The 19,667-nt window shown below is 41.3% G+C and overlaps 1 protein-coding gene across 15 annotated transcripts in view; it reads left to right on the top strand.

Moving 5' to 3' along the window:
• The window catches only part of NSMCE2 (NSE2 (MMS21) homolog, SMC5-SMC6 complex SUMO ligase), a 271,125-nt gene that overhangs the window by 154,531 nt on the left and 96,927 nt on the right, over positions 1 to 19,667 (top strand). The gene's annotated exons all lie outside the window — the stretch shown is intronic.

The raw sequence follows: 19,667 nt of genomic DNA on the forward strand, positions 1-19,667 counted from the left end.
TTTTATAGGGAAGGATATGGAGACACAGAGGATCATAGTAGCTTGCCCTAGAGCACTCAGGTATAATAACTGGCAGAGCCAGTGGCCAGGCACGGTGGCTTATGCCTGTAATCCGAGCACTTTGAGAGGCTGAGACAGGCAGATTACTTGCAGTCAGGAGTTCGAGACCAGCCTGGCCAACATGGTATAACCTTGTCCCTACTAAAAATACAAAAAATTAGCCAAGTATGGTGGCACATGCCTTTAATCCCAGCTACTAGGGTAGCTGAGGAACAGGAATCTTTTGAACCAGGGAAGCAGAGGTTGCAGTGAGCCAAGATCATGCCACTGCACTCCAGCCTGAGTGACAAAGCAAGACTCTGTCTCAAAAAAAAAAAAAAAAAAAAAAAGGCAGAGCCATGATTGCAATTCAATGTTGTACCAGAGTCCACTTTATTATACTGTTCCAAACATGGTTCTGAATTTTAAAGATCTCAAAAAACAGGTTCCTTAAGATGAATTCAGAGAAGGGAGAAATTTCACTTAATCTGCTTCAGGAATAAGTTTGGATGATAGCATCCCCACATCACAGCTGGCAGTCCATTTGGAGCTTGTGAGAATCCCTTTCTCACCTACATGCAGTCTTTGTCAGAAAGATATTCATGAGGAGTGTTCAGGACTCAAGTTTCATTCAGTTGACAAAATAACTTCCAGCAAATCACTTTGAAAAAATTTTGGGCAAAACATTTCTCTGTTTACTCCAAAACAAATGAGTGGACTTTGAATGCCACCTACTCACTTCACCAACATACATTTGCAGAGCTGGTTTTTCTCCGTTTGTGACTATAAAAGGAAAGCAATGCAATCAAGCCTGGCCCACTTTGAGTTCTCTTTCCCACACCCAGTTTGATTGAAGGACACAAGATTCCTTCAAGAAGAATACTCAGTACTTATGTGGGCATCACATGATCAAAGTTTCTAAGCAAAAAATTTTTTTCTCCAAAACCTGACATTGTTTTAGGTTTAGGATGATGATGATCATTATTATTTCAAACATTAAAGGCAGACCTGAGATTTTTAAGTTTATTTAAGGTGGTGTGAACTTTTGAAAACATTCAGAAATTACCAGCTACTATTAGGAGGAATTAAAAAAAAAAAAAAAAACATTGGGAAACACTATTTATTTATTTATTTATTTATTTATTTATTTATTTATTTATTTTTGAGATGAAGTTTTGCTCTTCTTGCCCAGGCTGGAGTGCAATGGCACAATCTCAGCTCACTGCAACCTCTGCCTCCTGGGTTCAAGCTATTCTCCTGCCTCAGCCTCCCAAGTAGCTGACACTACAGTCATGTACCACCATACCTGGCTAATTTTTGTATTTTTAGTAGAGATGGGGTTTCACCATGTTGGCCAGGCTGTTCTAGATTTCCTGACCTTGGATGATCCACCTGCCTCGGCCTCCCAAAGCCACCACACCCAGCAACACTATTTTATATGTATTATTTTTGGTATGGAAATGTAAAGATGCCTATAATGTATTTTAAAAAAAAGCATCCTTTCATCCACTCAGATTTTTCTAGCCCTCTTACTTTTATTTTAATTAATCCAAGAAAGATGTGTTATAGCCTATTAAGGTTAGACTACCTCTATTGATACATTGCCGTGGAAATGTTCATAGCATTAAACACCTACTGTTTCCTTACTGTAAGTAAACATTTGTTAACTAAAAACAACCTGCTTTTTTACTTGTTTCACTTACATTCTCATGAATTCTGATTTGTCTTAAATTTTTATAGCTATAATTTCATCCAATTCTTATTTATTTGGTTATATGTCTCTTGCAGACATTTCTTAGGATTTGTTTTGTTTTTTAAGAGACGGGGTCTTGTTCTTTCACTCAAGCTGGAGTGCAGTGGTGCCAGCATAGCTCACTGCAGCCTCACCCTCCCTAGCTCAAGAGATCCTCCAACCTCAGCCTCCCAAGTAGCTGGGATAACAGGTGTGAGCCACAACACCCCACCCATTTCTTAGTTTTTATGTTTGAAATCAGTCTGAATCCTGATGTTTACGCAGGAAGATTTATGTTGACAGTTGATAATAATGTTGATTATAACATTAATATTAACCTACACTCACTAAATCTTTACTAGGTGACAGTAAAACAACATGCACAGTGTGATCCTATTTTTATAAAGTATATTTTAATTTATGATAAGCTGTGCAGAAAAGTTATATATGCAGCTGTTAAAAGTAGTTGTCTTTGATGCTAGGACTGCAAATGATCTGAATTTTTATTTATATGTGTGTTTAAAATTTCTATAGTAAAAGTGTACTGGTTCCATAATTTAAAAGTTTAATAAGGGAATAATATAGTCAGCTGTAGGAAAAAGCAGATAAATGTCAATAGCTTTCTTATATACTACCCCATACCCGTTAGAAAGTTTCAGGGAGACGCAGGGAACAGAATAAATAAGCAAACAAAAATTCCATTCTCAATAATGACATAATACATAAAATATCCACAAATGAACTGGAAAAAAAATAAATATTTTCAAAAAGAAAATTTAAATTTTTCAGAGATCTTTGAAACAATGGAAAATTATATCACGGGTCTTAATGGGAAGACAGTGATTTTTAAATGGGAGAGACTTGAATATTGATTAAATATTAATGTAAAAGAGGAAACTTAGAGTTTACATACAATGGAAGGGATAGTTTTTCAAGTAGACTCAGTGAATATGAGTAGACATGCAGTTTGAGAGCTAGAAAATAGATTTTTTTCAAAACCTGACATTGACTTTTCCAAGTTTCCGGCATATATTCCTGGGCAGAAGATCTCAATAATAGCAAAAATAGCAACCATTTATTGGATGCCCTTATGTCTTAGACAACATAATAGTTATTTTCATAATTAGCTGATTTAATCTTTACCACCTTCTGCAAGCTATCTTCATTAGCTCCACTTTTTAAATAAAGAAGCAGGCTTTTAAAGCAAAGTTAAATCATTTACTCAAGGTCTTACAGGAGCTAAATGTCAGAGCTAGGATTTGAACTTAGACCTGTAGTCTAATATCTTTTTTCCCTACAGTATACTGCATTATACTGCCACCCTAAGACCTGGACCTCAGAAGGGGAAGCAGGCTTAGGGTTAGACTTTTTAACATGTTGAATCTAAGAGATTTACACAATATCACTTTGGTGACAAACCATCGAAATATGGTCTGGAGTCTGAGGAAAGAATCAGCTGAAAATATACTTACAGATGTCATCTGGAGATGGTTGAATCCTTGTAATCCTAGCTGAGATTGCCTAGGAGAGTGTAGTCAGCAAAAAGAGGATAGCACCAATTCTGGGAACACGAACTTTTAAGAGACTAGTAAAGAGAAGCTAATGTATGAGACTGGAAAGGGATGACAGATAGAAAGAAGAGAAGCAAATATGTAAAATGACACACCCCTACCGGCCGGGCGTGGTGGCTCACGCCTGTAATCCCAGCATTTTGAGAGGATGAGGCGGGCGGATCACAACGTCAGGAGATTGAGACCAACCTGGCTAACACAGTGAAGCCCCGTCTCTACTAAAAGTACAAAAATTAGCCAGGCGTGGTGACGGGTGTCTGTAGTCCCAGCTACTCGGGAGGCTGAGGCAGGAGAATGGCTTGAACCCGGGAGGCGGAGCTTGCGGTGAGCCGAGATCACGCCACTGCACTCCAGCCTGGGCAACAGCGAGACTCTGTCTCAAAAAAAAAAAAAAAAGCTGTTTCATCAGTGTTAAGGTCTATATTTTCTTGCATTTGATTCTCTCAAAAATTGGCATGTGTCTTATTATCAATGAGGTAATTGGCAGCACATAAATTAGTAGTGCATAAATGGGACATCTTATAACTGAAGGAATATTTTAATCTGGTAATTGATGGTTTAAAAATTAATCATGCTTATCCATTTCTAAATTATTTTAGAATGAAAGCGTACGTTTAACTTTTATAGTCTTATTAAGTAGTGCATAGATTAGATTAAATGAATGGTTACCTGTTAGATGGGTAGTTCTGGAGTTAAGAGTGTAAGCTCCGGAAAAAGCCAAGGTTATTTAAAGTGTCCCCACCTACCAGCTGAGTCCTTTGGGTGAAACTCTTTACTCCCTTAAGCCTAAATTTTCTTCCCTATAGAACACAGATTAAAAGTTTATTTATTAAGATTGTTGTATTGATTAAATGGCATAGTACACGTAAAGTACTTAGCACTGTACCTGGCAAATGGTAAGCTCTCAGTCAATGATAGGCATTCTCATGATTTCCGATTGGAAAGAAAATGATGCCCTTCCCAACCTACCCCAGGGTACTGCCATTTCTCTTTAAGTAAAGCTAGATTATATCTGAAATAGGCAAATATGGAAGTTTATATACACTTATGGGAGTTACATGTTCCCTTCTCTTGAAGGATATTAAACTGTGGTATCTGCTAGAGAATTTGAATTAGCAGGTGTATGCAGATTCTGAGCCTTTTTTGTGCTCAGCTCACAGCCTATGCTGAATACATAACAAAGTACTGACTGATAATGTTTAACCCCTAGGGGCAGGCTTTCTTTTCGCCCCGAGCCAAAAAGATGCAATCTTTGTGGATGAGTGTTTGGGGAATTCCTGCAATATATCTTAGATGGAGAGTTTTGGGTGGGGTTTTGTTTTTATGTTTGTTTTGTTTCGTTTTGTTTTGTTTTGCTTTCCACTTTCCACTTCAACTGTGATGCATTCCAGGTAGTTTCTCAGGTATACTGGATGAAAAGTAGTAACTGCATAAGCATTAGTTTGAGAATATAGATAATGTTATAAATCTTCATCTTGGTTTGTATTGTATAAAGGCAGCATCTCATGTGACTTATCTTTATATGAAATTGCTAAATTAGTATTGTTCCTTTCCTCCAGAAAGCTTAAAATGAAGTCGTATAGACAGCCTGATTTAAAAGATAATTACTATTCCATTTCCTAAATGTTCTACCATGCAAGGAGAATTTGGAGGGAAAAAAAATGTTTATTCCTTTGGGGAGAATTATTTTTTCTTTGTCTTGGTAAAATGTTACCACATATGCAGTTAAATGACAATTCCCCACCAAAACAAATTTTTTTGGCAGTCATAGTCATCATGACTTCTCCTATAAGATTATCCTAATGTTCAGGATTCTCCTCAAAAGGCCTAGAAGATAACAAATATTTTTCTAAGTGTGTTTCTAAGGGCTGTAGCTAAGCATCTTTCTTAATTCACCAAACTACCTTTTTTTATTCAGTCAAAATTTACCTTTTAAATTTGGCTTGTAATTTGGTTTTCATTGGTATCAAAGTATTCTCTTTTGACTTTAAGATTACATTTAATAATTCAAACTCTAATATCTCTGTTGAAACACTGTGTTTCAGTCGTGTTTGAAGATGTCTAACAACAAAAGTCTTTTGCATTTTTCATATTCTATTTAATGGCTGGATGCATGTCATTGCATAGGATTTGAGTCATTAGTGTGCCACAAAACATTTTACCAAGAAATGGTGCGTCATCAAATAATTGAATTACAATGGTAGCTGTAAATGGGACCCAGTTTACAAAAGTAAATAGTGTCCCCTTTTACAAGAAAGAAAATTCACCATGTTCATTCAGATTCTGAAGTTTAATTAGCTTTAACTTGCTAAAAGAGAGAAATTGAACAAGTAAATAGCATGTACTTCACCATATATAGCAAATCCTGAATCACTGCCATTTTTTATATAACTGACCCACATGGGTTCTTTGCTTGTTCTTTATCTCTTTACCTCAGTTTTTTTTTTTTTTTAATAAAGAACTATAATGTGATTGGCTTGTAAATTCTTCCCATTTCTAAAATGCTATAAGACTTTAAGCCTAATTTCCTTTGAGCCTTAATCCTTTTGCTAATTGATGTGACTGAGTTGTCTGGAATCAACCTCCTTGGTGCGGATGACTGAGACTGTGACGTTCTATGGAAGGAGTTTGGTCCAGGAATGAATCCTTTCTTTCAGCAAGCACATGCCGTGCCAGCTGAGTCCTGAAAGAGCTCATGGTCTCCTAAAGGAATGTAGTTGTTTGACGACATGGCCCCCAAAATTATTTGACACTCTTCTCATTAACAAGTGGGACTCTGCCACCTCCCCTTGGATCTGGGCTTTGTAACTGCCTGCCAATAGAATATGGTGGAAGTGACCCATCGTATCAGTTTCTGGGCCCAGACCTTAAGAACCTAGCAGCTTCCACTTCCTGTGTCCTTGTATGCTCACTCTTGGAACCCAGCTACCATACTGTGATGAAGCCTAGAGACCCAAGCAGAGAGGAACCAACAGCTGGTCCCAGCTTGTCAGCTGTATGAATGAGCCATCTTGGAGGTGGATTCTCCACCTCCAGGAGAGCTGCCCCAGCTGATGCTACATGAAACAGAGACAAGTCATCAGTCATCCATCCCCACTGTGCCCTGCCCAAGTTTGTGAGCACAATAAATGACTGTTGAGTTAAGCCATGGAGTTTAGAAGTGATTTGTTGCTGGAACAAGGAGATAGACACATAAACAATTTTTGAAGCAATGTAGAATTACAATGACAGTGATATGTACTATGTATCACAGGAACACTGAGTCGAGTCACCTAATCCTTCCTTCATCATCAAGGAAGACTTCCTCAATGAATGAGATGGCAACTGAACTGAATCTCAGGTTAACCAGGTTGGGGAATAAAGGGTAGCGTGTTCTAGGCAGAGGGGACAACAGTGTGATCACAAGCAGAGAGGAAGGAAACAACATGGTGTGCAGAAGGAATTATGAGCACCTAGGTGTTGCTGAAGCATAAAGCTGGAATAGGAAGTACTAATTATGTAGCCAGAGATATTGGCAAAGGTTGAATCATGAAGGCCCTTGTATGCCATGTGAAGGCATATTGTGTACAGACAACTTGTTATTTTCATTATTGTTGTATTGCATTTAGGATTGGAGCTATCTGATCAGGTTTGTGTTTTAGACAATCCTTCTATCAACAGTGGGGAAGGTGGATTTCAGGGTTTGAATCCTGAAGCATGAAGACCGGTCAGATGGCCATTGCAGCAGTTCAGGCAAGGACATTGAGGACTAAATTAAGACTGTGATGGTGAGGATGGTGAAGAGAAACTAGATTCAAGAAATAGGTGGTTTTAAAAAGAAGTATTTAGAGGGTAAAAAGAATACTAACTGGCCGGGTACAGTGGCCCACGCCTGTAATCCCAGCACTTTGGGAGGCTGAGGCGGGTGGATCACAAGGTCAAGAGATCAAGACCATCCTGGCCAACATGGTGAAATCCCTGTCTCTACTAAAAGTACAAAAATTAGCTGGGCATGGTGTCATGCACCTGTAGTCCCAGCTACTCAGGAGACTGAGGCAGGAGAATCACTTGAACCTAGGAGGTGGAGGTTGCAGTGAGCTGAGATTGAGCCACTGCACTCCAGCTTGGGGACAGAGTGAGACTCCGTCTCAAAAAAAAAGAAAAACTACTAACTGATTATAGTAGTTTATAGTATATATAGTAGATTGTAGTATATATAGAAGGGAGGAAGGAGACAGTGAAAGAGGACCCTCAGATTTCTAAGTTAGGTGAAAGCTAGATGCCAGTGCCACCAGAAAGGAGTGAGGGGGAATATAAGGAGGATGACAATGCAGGGGAAAAGCTAGAGAGTACAGCTTTGACGTGCTGGATTTGTGAAGTCTCTGGCATCCATGCAGCGATGTCAATGAGGCAGTTGGAAATACCTGTCAAAATTAAAGGAGATTTAAGTTGTAAGAAAAGATTTGGCAGCCATTGTCACAAAGGTGCTAGCTGAAATTGTGAATAGACAAGGTCACCCAGGGTAAGAGTGTTCAATTAAAAAAGAAGAGGGCTGTCGGGTGCGGTGGTGGCTCACGCCTGTAATCCCAGCATTTTGGGAGGCCAAGGCGGGTAGATCACGAGGTCAGGAGATCGAGACCATCCTAGCGAACACAGTGAAACCCCGTCTCTATTAAAAATACAAAAAATTAGCTGGGCATGGTGGCACACACCTGTAGTCCCAGCTACTAGGGGAGGCTGAGGCAGGAGAATTGCTTGAACCTGGGAGGTGGTTGCAGTGAGCCGAGATTGTGCCACTGCACTCCAGCCTGAGTGACAAAGCAAGACTCTGTCTCAAAAAAAAAAAAAAAAAAAAAAGAGGGCTGAAGGTGAAACTCTGGGAGCGCCCTGACATGTAGAAGTTAGTTAAAGGAGTCCAGGCCTGTAATCCCAGCACTTTGGGAAGCCTAAGCGGGCAGATCACTTGAGGTCAGGAGTTCGAGGCAAGCCTGGCCAACATAGTGAAGCCCCATCTCTACTAAAAATACAAAAATTAGTCAGGCATGGTGGCACATGCCTGTAATCCCAGTTATTTGGGAGGCTGAGGCAGGAGAATCACTTGAACCCAGAAGGCAGAGGTTGCAGTGAGCTGAGATTGTGCCACTGCACCCTAGCCTAGGCGACAGAGCAAGGTTGCATCTAAAAAAAAAAAAGACAGTTAAAGGAAAATTTGCCCACAAAAGAGATGGAAAAAGAATGATCCAAGAAGTTCCAGGAGAACCAAGAAGGAGGAGTCATCTCAGAAACCAAAGGCGGAGAGTTTGAAAAAGGGGGTAACCTCCTGTGTCAAATGTAAACAGTCAGTCCAGTAAGATAAGCATTGAGGAGGGGTCATTGGTGACTTTTACCAAGCTGGACAAAACCAAATTTCAATGAATAAGTGCATGGAAAGTAAGAAAATAGACACCAGTGGTACAGCCAAGGCAATGAAGAGTAGCTAGAGAAGAACACAGGAGCGTGAGAGGGTGGTGGTGGTGGTTTTAGAGGGATGGAAAATACGTAAATACTTTTATGACCCAAAGAGCTCATGCCATTAAAGGGAGGAGGTTGAAGAGAGAACAGAAAGATGTGATTCATGTTGTAACATCTATTCGGAGATAGAAGGGCAGAGAGTCAAGGGCAGTCTTTTGGGATACAGTAAGTGTGGGTATAGATGTAAATAGTTTTATAAGAGTAGGGCAGGAGATCGAAGATTAAAGCTGATGGACTTAATTTTTTTCTGTGAAACAGGAGACAAGTTTGTTCACTGAGGAAATGAGTATAGCAGGGATTGATAGCTGTATTAAAGACAGTGGTAAGTCTTAGAGTAGTCTTTTAAGAAAATGGAAACAAGGGCTAGCTCACAAGAGGCAAGAAGGATTGATAGGTGACCCAGAGGCCCAGTTGACATTGGAGATTATGGTCTTATACTAGTAATCATCTGCATAGTTGAGTGCTTTCATTCAAGGGAATACCCCACCCCCATCCCATTCACCCCCTCCTCCCCCCGCCTCACTTTCCTGGCTCCCCAGAGGCAGGGAGAATGAGCAAGCCTCCATAGGAAAGCAACCTTAGCCTGGACAAAAGCAAAATTTTGTTTAATACAAGAGATGGAGCATTCTGTGTGCAACTGGAGGATGGCTTGTTTTTTGTTTTTTATAATGGCATGAAGGTTCCAAAAAGTAAAATAATAGAAAAGATTAGAAGGGACTCGAGAATGAGAAGAGCCACAGATAAGAAAACCCAGAGGAGTAAGAGGATGAGGGTAATGGAGAGAGATGGGGGGGTTATGGGAGTGGCAATGTGATTTGCTTCTTATTTAGTTGCCAGAGGTTACTTGAAGGAAAGACTTGGTTGGAAGCTATTGCCTGCCATTTACTTGCTACAAGACATTGTGGTCACACAACTGATCAGTGATCCTTAACAGTTTCTGGCCTGCTCACAGAGTTTTGTTTTCTGTTTTTGAGACGGAGTTTTGCTCTTGTTGCCCAGGCTGGAGTGCAATGGCACGATCTCGGCTCACTGCAACCTCCGCCTCCTGGGTTCAAGCGATTCTCCTTCCTCAGCCTTCCAAGTAACTGGGATTACAGGCATGCGCCATCACACCTGGCTAATTTTGTATTTTTAGTACAGACAGGGTTTCTCCTTATTGGTCAGGCCGGTCTTGAACTCCCGACACAGGTGATCCACCCACCTCGTGCTGGGATTACAGGTGTGAGCCACCGCACCCGGCCTACTCACAGAGTTTTGTAAAGAGAAAGTGAGAGTCCCGTGCCAGACAGATGGGCTCCTTCTGAGTGAACGCTGCCAGCCCCAGAGTTTGCAGTAGGGCAGGAGTCCCCAATATGTGGCCTGTTAGGAACTGGGCCACACAGCAGGAGGTGAGCAGCGCACAAGCAAGCATTACCGCCTGAGCTCCACCTTCTGTCAGATCAGCGGTGGCATTAGATTCTCACAGAAGCATGAGCCCTATTGGTTGTGCACTCCTTATGAAAATCTAACTAATGCCTGATGATCTAAGGTGGAACAGTTTCATCCAGAAACCATCTTCGTGTCCTCCTTACCCCCACCCTGGCCACACCCCGGTCTGTGACAAATTGTCTTCCATGAAACCGGCCCCTGGCACCAGAAGTTGGAGACAACTGCAGTAGCGTACTTGCTTGAGTTATCCCATAGAGTTGTGGAACAGCAGCATCTTACCCTTGTGGCCTACTCATGTTATTACAGTACCCACAAATTTAACAATAGTAATATTAATATAAACAATAGCTTATATTTATATGGCTTTATGTTTATTAAATGCTGCTTTCAACAACTCTATAACAGGGTAGGTAATGTTATCTCGTTCATAGGTCAGAAAGCCTGAATCTCAGAGGTTAAGGTCGTACTGCTAATAAATGGATAAAATAAAAGTAGAAATCAGATCTTCCGACTTCTAGCTCTTTTTCAGCTATGCCACACTGCAGTTTTGGAGCTGGAAACTGCATTGGGTTCATGTAATCCAACCTATTCTCTTACAGATGAAGCAACTGAGGCAGCAGCCTGGTGAAACAAAAAGAAAGCAGATATCGCAGGTTGGATATTCTGGGATAAATATCTTATTTAAAAATCTTTAATTTTCCAGAAAGGTTCAGTAACTTTCTAGTGGCCACAGTCAGTGTCGAAGCCAGAGCTGGAACACACCCTACTACACGACTCTTGGGCTTGGGTTTCAAATCAAGAAATATGGGAGGACATATCTCTGATGAGTCAGAGTAGTGGAAGGGAGTGGCCCCGGAATATGACTCCCTGGAAGAATCTGGTTCTTTAGGCTGAGTCACTAGTGTTAGCCCAGTGTAGAAATGTGTTTTTCAAAATGGAACTAGGAGGGTAAAATTAAAGATGAAATCATCTGGATAGCAGTTCTCCATCAAGACAGCACTTTAGCTAAAGGATGATTACAGTATAGGGCAGTTCATTTTGATTCACTGGGGCTGTATATATCTCCATACTTTTGTGTGTGGTGGTTGCTTTCCCCACTAGATCTGGGTTCTAGCCCTCCCTGCTGGCTCCCTCACTTAGTGGACATTGAACCATTGACTTTCCTTCTCTGGGCCTGAGTTTCCTCAATGAAAAGAATTTGGATCTAGGTGGCCCTCTTCTTAATCTATTGTGGTTTAATTCCTTAATTTCATTTTATTTATTTATTTATTTATTTATTTTCTTTTTTGAGATGGAGTCTTGCTCTGTTACCCAGGCTGGGGAGTGCAGTGATGTGGTCTCAGCTCACTGCAACCTCCTCCTCCTAGGTTCAAGTGATTCTCATGCCTCAGCCTCCCTAGTAGCTGGGATTACAGGTGTGCCCCACCACACCCAGCTAATTTTGTATTTTTAGTAGAGATGAGGTTTCACCATGTTGGCCAGCCTGGTCTTTAACTCCTGACCTTAGGTGATCCACCTATCTCAGCCTCTCAAAAAGTGCTGGGATTACGGCATGCACCATCGTGCCTGGCCAAATTTCTTAATTTCAAATATACCCTATGGCACAGATATTTTAAGGCAAAACATGGGTATATTATGCCATACATAGCGTATTGGATGAAGCCGACAGAGAAAAGCATATAATCATTCTGAGAAAAGAAGCTCAATATTTACATTTCGGTGAAAAGGGGAAGAAAATTACTGTTTTGCAAGTCAACCAAAGTACTCCATAGTCATTACAGAAGCATGTACTTACCTGTAATTTTTTGTGGAATTGTTCAAAGTTTATTGTTTAACACTTATTGACAATCACTATTATGCTGGATACTATGAGAGCAAGTTTATGCAAGTTAATCCCCTGCTGTGTTAATCTAGGGAAAGAATGGAACAGTGATCAAATTTGCAAAGTTAGAAATGCTAAAGCTCTGTCAGAAAACTCCAGCTAGGTGTTCAAATTTAGTCTAGATCCAATATCAGAAAGCCTTTATTATGTATTGAAGCATCCGCTCTTTCTATTTTTCCATTTGGCTGCTGTGCTCTGTGGTTACTATTCTCAGGTAATTGGGGGTATGACTTCAGTCACTTTCGAAATATTGGGAACTCAATTCTCTCATTGGAGATTCAGCACACTTCAGGCATTTTTAATAAAACTCTAGTATCTTGGATTCTGGAAATTTAATTAGTATACTTACATGTTGAATTTTTTCTTGCCTGAACCCTTACATATTTTTACAGAACAAATATTTAATCCTTAAGATTTCATAACCAGGCCGGGCGCGGTGGCTCACGCCTGTAATCCCAGCACTTTGGGAGGCCGAGGCGGGCGGATCACAAGGTCAGGAGATCGAGACCACGGTGAAACCCCGTCTCTACTAAAAATACAAAAAATTAGCCGGGCGCGGTTGTGGGCGCCTGTAGTCCCAGCTACTCGGGAGGCTGAGGCAGGAGAATGGCATGAACCCGGGAGGCGGAGCTCGCAGTGAGCCGAGATCGCGCCACTGCACTCCAGCCTGGGCGACAGAGGGAGACTCCGTCTCAAAAAAAAAAAAAAAAAAAGATTTCATAACCAAGGGATTTAAAGATTAGCTTTGAAAATAGGTCAGAGAAAATATCCACTTTAGTTAACAGCTAATCATGTAAAGAAGTAAAAAAAAAAAAAAAAAAAAAACCCACAGCTTAAAAGCTTTTGAAAAACATTTTTTAAAATCAATTGTATTGGCCAGGCGCAGTGGCTCACATCTGTAATCCCAGCACTTTGAGAGGCCAGCGTGGTCAGATCACCTGAAGTCGGGAGGTCGAGACCAGCCTGGCCAACACGGCAAAACCCCATCTCTACTAAAAATACAAAAATCAGCCAGGTGTGGTGGCACGCACCTGTCATCCCAGTTACTCAGGAAGCTGAGACTGGAAAATCACTTGAACCCAGGAGGTGGAGGTTGCAGTGAGCTGAGATTGCACCGCTCCACTCCAGCCTGGGTAACAGAGTGAGACTCCATCTCGAAATAAAATAAAATAAAATAAAATAGAAAATAAATTGTATATGCCGGGCACGGTGGCTCACGCCTGTAATCCCAACACTTTGGGAGGCCAAGGCGGGTGGATCACAAGGTCAGGAGATTGAGACCATCCTAGCTAACACGGTGAAACCCCGTCTCTACTAAAAATACAAAAAATTAGCCAGGCATGGTGGTGGGCGCCTGTAGTCTCACCTACTCAGGAGACTGAGGCAGGAGAATGGTGTGAACCTGGGAGGCGGAGCTTGCAGTGAGCCGAGATCGCGCCACTGCATTCCAGCCTGGGCGACGGAGTGAGACTCCCTCTCAAAAAAATAAAAATTAAAATTAAAAAATAAAATAAATAAATAAATTGTATACAATTTTGTGAAAGTGTATGAGTCAAACTTTCCTTTAGTTTGCCACTCATTCATTCATCCATTTGTTAGTATTCATCCATTTATTGTTCATTCATTCATTCACCAAAAATTGTTCTAGACACTAGGGCAGCAAGAATAAATAAGACAGAGCTTACTATGTGCCAGTTATGTGCCAGGCACTTTGAAATTTGGAGCTTAATGCTTTTAGCTCCACAATCTGGTGTCATGGTGTAAGCATTACACCGGAAGTCCAGGTTTTTTTCTAAACTCACTGGTAGGCTGTGTGGCTTTAGGTGAAACCCATTCTGTGTCAGTTTCCTCCTTTCTGCAGTGGTATTGCTCAGTCTGTTTACTTCGTAGCTTTGATGTCAGAATCAAATGAAATGGTGGTTTTGAAAGAGCTTTGGAAGTCCCAGGTGTTATATAAAGCAAGTAGTGTGCTTGTAAATGTGGCAGTGGTTTTGGCCATTTCAGTGCCTCCGCGAAAAAGGTTGAAGATGAGTATCTTTATGTTGTTCTCTTGAACTAGATCTAGATCTATATGTTTATGCTGGTCAGCCTTACCCATTTCCTCCACTTCCTGTGCAGGCGACAGGGACCTCATAATGAGATAGCTGGGGGAATGATAACTATAGTGAATGAAACTCATTTATAAAATATTATTCAATTTATACATTGCATTAAATCAGCAAGTAATGATTACGTGCTCAGATTAAGGGAGCAGAGAGAGGGATAAGGTAGGAGATGGTGTCTGTCTTCAAGAAGGCTAGACTTGGATTTGAAAATTCAAAGCGATTGAATATAAATCATTAACTAATTGCCATTTCCCAGGGATCTATGTAGATATGTCAGTTTGGTTCTATAATGTTTGTAGGGGTCCTCTGTTAGACATCGGAATACTCAGTTATACCTACTGGCTCATGGAACAGATGTTCTTAGGAAGAAACTAGAAGGTTACTTCTAGCTTCATGTTAATTTTACTGCTGGGTCCTGGGTTTACCATGTTCATGCTCTAGAAAGAAGTAAGAGGGCTGGGCGAGGTGGCTCATGCCTGTGATCCCAGCACTTTGGGAGACCAAGGCGGGCAGATCACCTGAGGTCAGGAGTTTGAGACCAGCGTTGCCAACATGGTGAAACCCTGTCTCTACTAAAAATACAAAAAATTAGCTGGGTGTGGTAGCACACACCTGTAATCCCAGCTGCTCTGAAGGCTGAGGCAGGACAGTCGCTTGAACCTGGGAGGCAGAGGTTGCAATGAGCCGAGATCAGGCCACTGTACTCCAGCCTCCGTGACGGAGCGAGACTCCATCTCAAAAAAAAAAAAAAAAGAAAAAAGAAGTAAAAGGCCTGTTATGACCTAGAATAAGTTTAATCTGGGACTAACTCTAGAATCCCTCTCAAATACCAGCTCTAGAGTGTAAAGATAGATTTTTGTGTTTTACTCACTGCTGTCTCCCCAGTGCCTAGAACAATTCCTAACACCTGGCACTCACTGAAAATGTTTTAAATGAATGAAAGCTGCAGTCCACTGTTAAGAGTTTTTCTACTGTTCTCACATCTCAGATAGATGGCTCCTTGAAGACGAGGACTATACATTATGAATCTTCGTATTTCCCATGTCTGGCACATAACTGGCCCTCTGAATTTTCTCCGATGAACATAGAGACAAGTGTAATCCAGGTCATGAGGGAGTCTCTCCCTAGAGTAGGCCCTAAAAGCAGTAGATGTGCTTGTTCCCAGGAAGTCTGAGGCTTAGCCCAAAGTGGACTGTCATGAGTATGAATTTCATTGACGTTTCTTTTTTAATCTTAGCATTTCTGTGTATTTTTGAGTTTGTACTTTATTCATATTCCTTTAAAAAGATAACCCTCAAAAGGATGGAGAACGTATGCCTTGTGTATATCCTCTGTGGAGTACCATTCATGCCTGTCACTCTGAGCAGCGCCTGTCCCAGGACAGGGCAGGCTGTTCTTTTTATTTTTTTGAAACAGAGTCTCTCCCTGTCACCCAGGCTGGAATGCAATGGTGCAAGCTTGGCTCACTGCAATCTCTGCCTCCCGGGTTGAAGCAATTCTTCTACCTCAGCCTCCTGAGTACCTGGGACCATCTGCGTGCACCACCATGCCCGGCTAATTTTTGTATTTTTAGTAGAGATGGGGTGTTTCACCATGTTGGCCAGGCTGGTCTCAAACTCCTGACCTCGGGTGATCAGGGCAGGCTGTTCTTGAAGCTACTTCAGAAGCATGTAAGAGCTGAAAGACCCAGAGAAAATTATCACAGCGTAGGAGAGAAAAGTAGGACAATTCACCAGACTCATTTTCTGGAAGTTTTGTTATGCCATCTTATAGCCTCATTAACTCTTCCAACTCTTTATAAAATAATAATAATGGGCCGGGCGCGGTGGCTCAAGCCTGTAATCCCAGCACTTTGGGAGGCCGAGACGGGCGGATCACGAGGTCAGGAGATCGAGACCATCCTGGCTAACACGGTGAAACCCCGTCTCTACTAAAAAAATACAAAAACTAGCCGGGCGAGGTGGCGGGTGCCTGTAGTCCCAGCTACTTGGGAGGCTGAGGCAGGAGAATGGCGTAAACCCGGGAGGCGGAGCTTGCAGTGAGCTGAGATCCGGCCACTGCACTCCAGCCTGGGCGACAGAGCAAGACTCCGTCTCAACAAAAAAAATAAATAAATAAAATAAAATAAAATAAAATAAAATAATAATAATGAAAAATGGCCTTATCTCTTCTAGTACCTTGACACATGCGAATATCTTATTTAATCTTCACAACAACCTGGGAATGTGGCTTTTGTTTTGTTTCGATTGTTAGTACTATACAAATGAGAAATCTCAGACCAGGAGCAGGCTGAAACTAGGGTGAGGGTACTCACCTCAGGCACAAAACTTAAGGGGATGCCCAAAACTCAATAATCAAGTAATATTTGATGTAGTATCTTAAAAACTAAAGTTTATATACAGTCCAACAGGGCCAGGATTAAGGAGACGCAAGTGAAGTGAATTATGCCAGCTGCAAGGTTGGATCCTGGCTTTATTTATTTATTATTATTATTTTTTTTTGGTACATCATGAATTTTTTGCATTAACTTTGTTATTATTATTATCATTGCTTTTTTTTTCTTTCCTTTTTGAAATGGAGTTTCACTCTTGCTGCCCAGGCTGGAGTGCAATGGCACGATCTCGGCTCACTACAACCTCCACCTCCCGGGTTCAAGCGATTCTTCTGCCTCAGCCTCCCAAGTAGCTGGGATTATAGGTGTGCACCACTATGCCCGGCTAATTTTATATTTTTAGAAGAGACAGGGTTTCTCCATGTTGGTCAGGCTGGTCTCGAACTCCTGACCTCAGGTGATCCACCCATCTCGGCCTCCCGAAGTACTGGGATTACAGGCGTGAGCCACTGCACCTGGTCTTTTGCATTAACTTTGATTTTTAAATTATTGCATTAAAATGCTCCTATCTTTATTCTTTTTTTTTTTTTTTTTTTGTACCCTCTTAAATTTTGCCCCTCAGGCAGGTGGCCGCCTTACTTTACCCTAGTCCAGGACTTGCCTTAGAGATTTAATTCTGTAGGTCATATGACTTCTAAGAAGCAGAGCCTGCATTAGAATCAAGACCTCTGACTCCAAATCATATACTCTTCTCATCATACCACATAGCGACTTAAAATGCCTAGTTTTCTTTGTCTCTGAACATCTATTGATCCTCATTTGTTTTTTAAATTTTCTTAGACTTGTAGGCCCCATTATTTGAGAATGACTTTAATAGTTCCTTTTGACCTTTCTGTACTTTTTTTTTTTCCTGTAAATGTGTATCATGCACCCTCTGTTATTTAAGTTATTTGATTTGTAAGCATTTCTGGATGAATTGTCTCTCAAGGGCACACTTCGAAATAGTTGCCTTACCTAGAACAAAATCCTGTAACCTGAATTAAGAACAAATGAATATAGCTAACCCTGTGTGAGCTTGCAGGGCAGGTCTGTTTTTTTGTTTTGTTTTGTTTTGTTTTTTGAGATGGAGTTTCGCTCTTGTTGCCCAGGCTGGAGTGCAATGCGCAATCTCCACTCACCACAACCTCCGCCTCCTCCCGGGTTCAAGAGATTCTCCTGCCTCGGCCTCCCGAGTAGTTGGGATTACAGGCATGTGCCACCATGCCCGGCTAATTTTGTATTTTTAGTAGAGATGGGGTTTCTCCATGTTGGTCAGGCTGAGGTCTATTTTTTAAACCCCATCAAACTGTTGAATGAAATAGTGGTTAGAAAAGCAACTATGAATTCAGTGGCATGTCTTCTAAAATCAGAATTCCTACAGACTTTACTCTTGAGTGAAGTTTCTTGAATAATGAAAATAGTTCATAACAAGAACAAACACAATTAACACTGTCTGTATTCACCTTCTGGGGATGGGGAAGTGCATCAGACTATAGGAAGGCATAAATCACCTTTTCCTGTTAAGATTTTGTTTTATACAATGTGTTATCAATTTGTCGTGCTATATAGTTGGAGAGAATAGAATGCTGTCTCCAACTGATCATTTTCCTTATAGTTGACCTTAATCCAGAATAAGGTTCAGGCTTTCACGAGAATTTCAGGTCCAGCATACCTGTTGGGGATAAATAGCAAAAGAAAGTACTAGGAGTTTGGGATTAAAAATAGAAGATAAAAGAGCAGTAATAGACTTGCGTTTCTTTGCAATTCAGGCTTAGTAAAGGAAGTTGGAGGCAAGGAAACTTAGACCTTCGAATTGTACTCCAGTGTCTGTTAAAGAGGAAGAAGGAGAGATGTTCAGAATTACTATGTCCCTGGGAATATCACAGGACAAAAACTCTATTTATAAATAAAGGTAATCTGAACATTTGGTTTGAGCATCAGGCACAGAAGCAGAAAAGCATAACTTTTCTTTTTTCTTTTTTTTTTTGAGACAGAGTCTTGCTCTGTCTCCCAAGCTGTAGTGCAATGGCACAATATTGGCTTACTGCAACCTCTAACTCCAGGATTCAAGCAATTCTCCTACCTCAGCCTCCTGAGTAACTGGGATTACATACAGGCATGCGCTGCCACACCCGGTTAATTTTTGTATTTTTAGTAGAGACAGGGTTTCACCGTGTTGGCCAGGCTGGTCTCAAACTCCTGACCTCAGATTATCTGCCTCAGTCTTCCAAGGATTACAGGCCTGAGCCACTGCGCCCAGCCAAGGGTACCTTTTCTAAACATATGTTCTCTTTATTGGTTTACTTTAGTGAGACAAATATGTATAAAGGCTTTCATTTGTATGGTATTTTTATGGGAAAATATGAGAAGTAAGGCTAGACAGTCAGGGCCAAACTGCTAAAGGAGATGAATGCTAGGCTAAGAAATGGGTACTTTGCCAGGCATGGTGGCTCACACCTGTGATCCTAGCACTTTGGAAGGCTGAGGCGGGAGGATTGCTTCAGCTCAGGAATTGAATATCAGCCTGGGCAACATAGGGAGGCCTGTCTACAAAACAATTAACCAAGTGTGGCTGTGCACACCTATAGTCCCAGCTACTTGGGAGACTGCGGTTGGGAGGATCACTTGAGCCCAGGAGGTCGAGGCTGCAGTAGCCAAGATCATGCCACAGCATTCTAGCGGTGAAGAGTGAGACCCTGTCTCAAAAAATAGCAATCAGTGTTTTATCTTATAGCTCATGTTGAACTATAGAAGACTTCTGAGTGGGAGATGGCCTCATCAAACTCATATTTCAAAAAGTTTAATCTGGTGGAATTAGGAAGGGAAGAGAAAGCAGAGAGAGTACTTATCCATGTGTAAAAACAAATGTGTTTTGGCTGGGTGTGGTGGCTCACATCTATAATCCCAGCACTTTGGGAAGCTGAGGTGGGAGGATTCCTCAAGCCCAGGAGTTTGAGACCAGCCTGGACAGCATAGTGAAACCTTCATCTCTATTAAAAAAAAAAATTAACTGGGCATGGTGGTGCTACCTGTAGTTTCAGCTACTCCA

Source organism: Macaca fascicularis, chromosome 8 (genome assembly GCF_037993035.2).
Source record: "Macaca fascicularis isolate 582-1 chromosome 8, T2T-MFA8v1.1".
Taxonomy (NCBI): domain Eukaryota; kingdom Metazoa; phylum Chordata; class Mammalia; order Primates; family Cercopithecidae; genus Macaca; species Macaca fascicularis.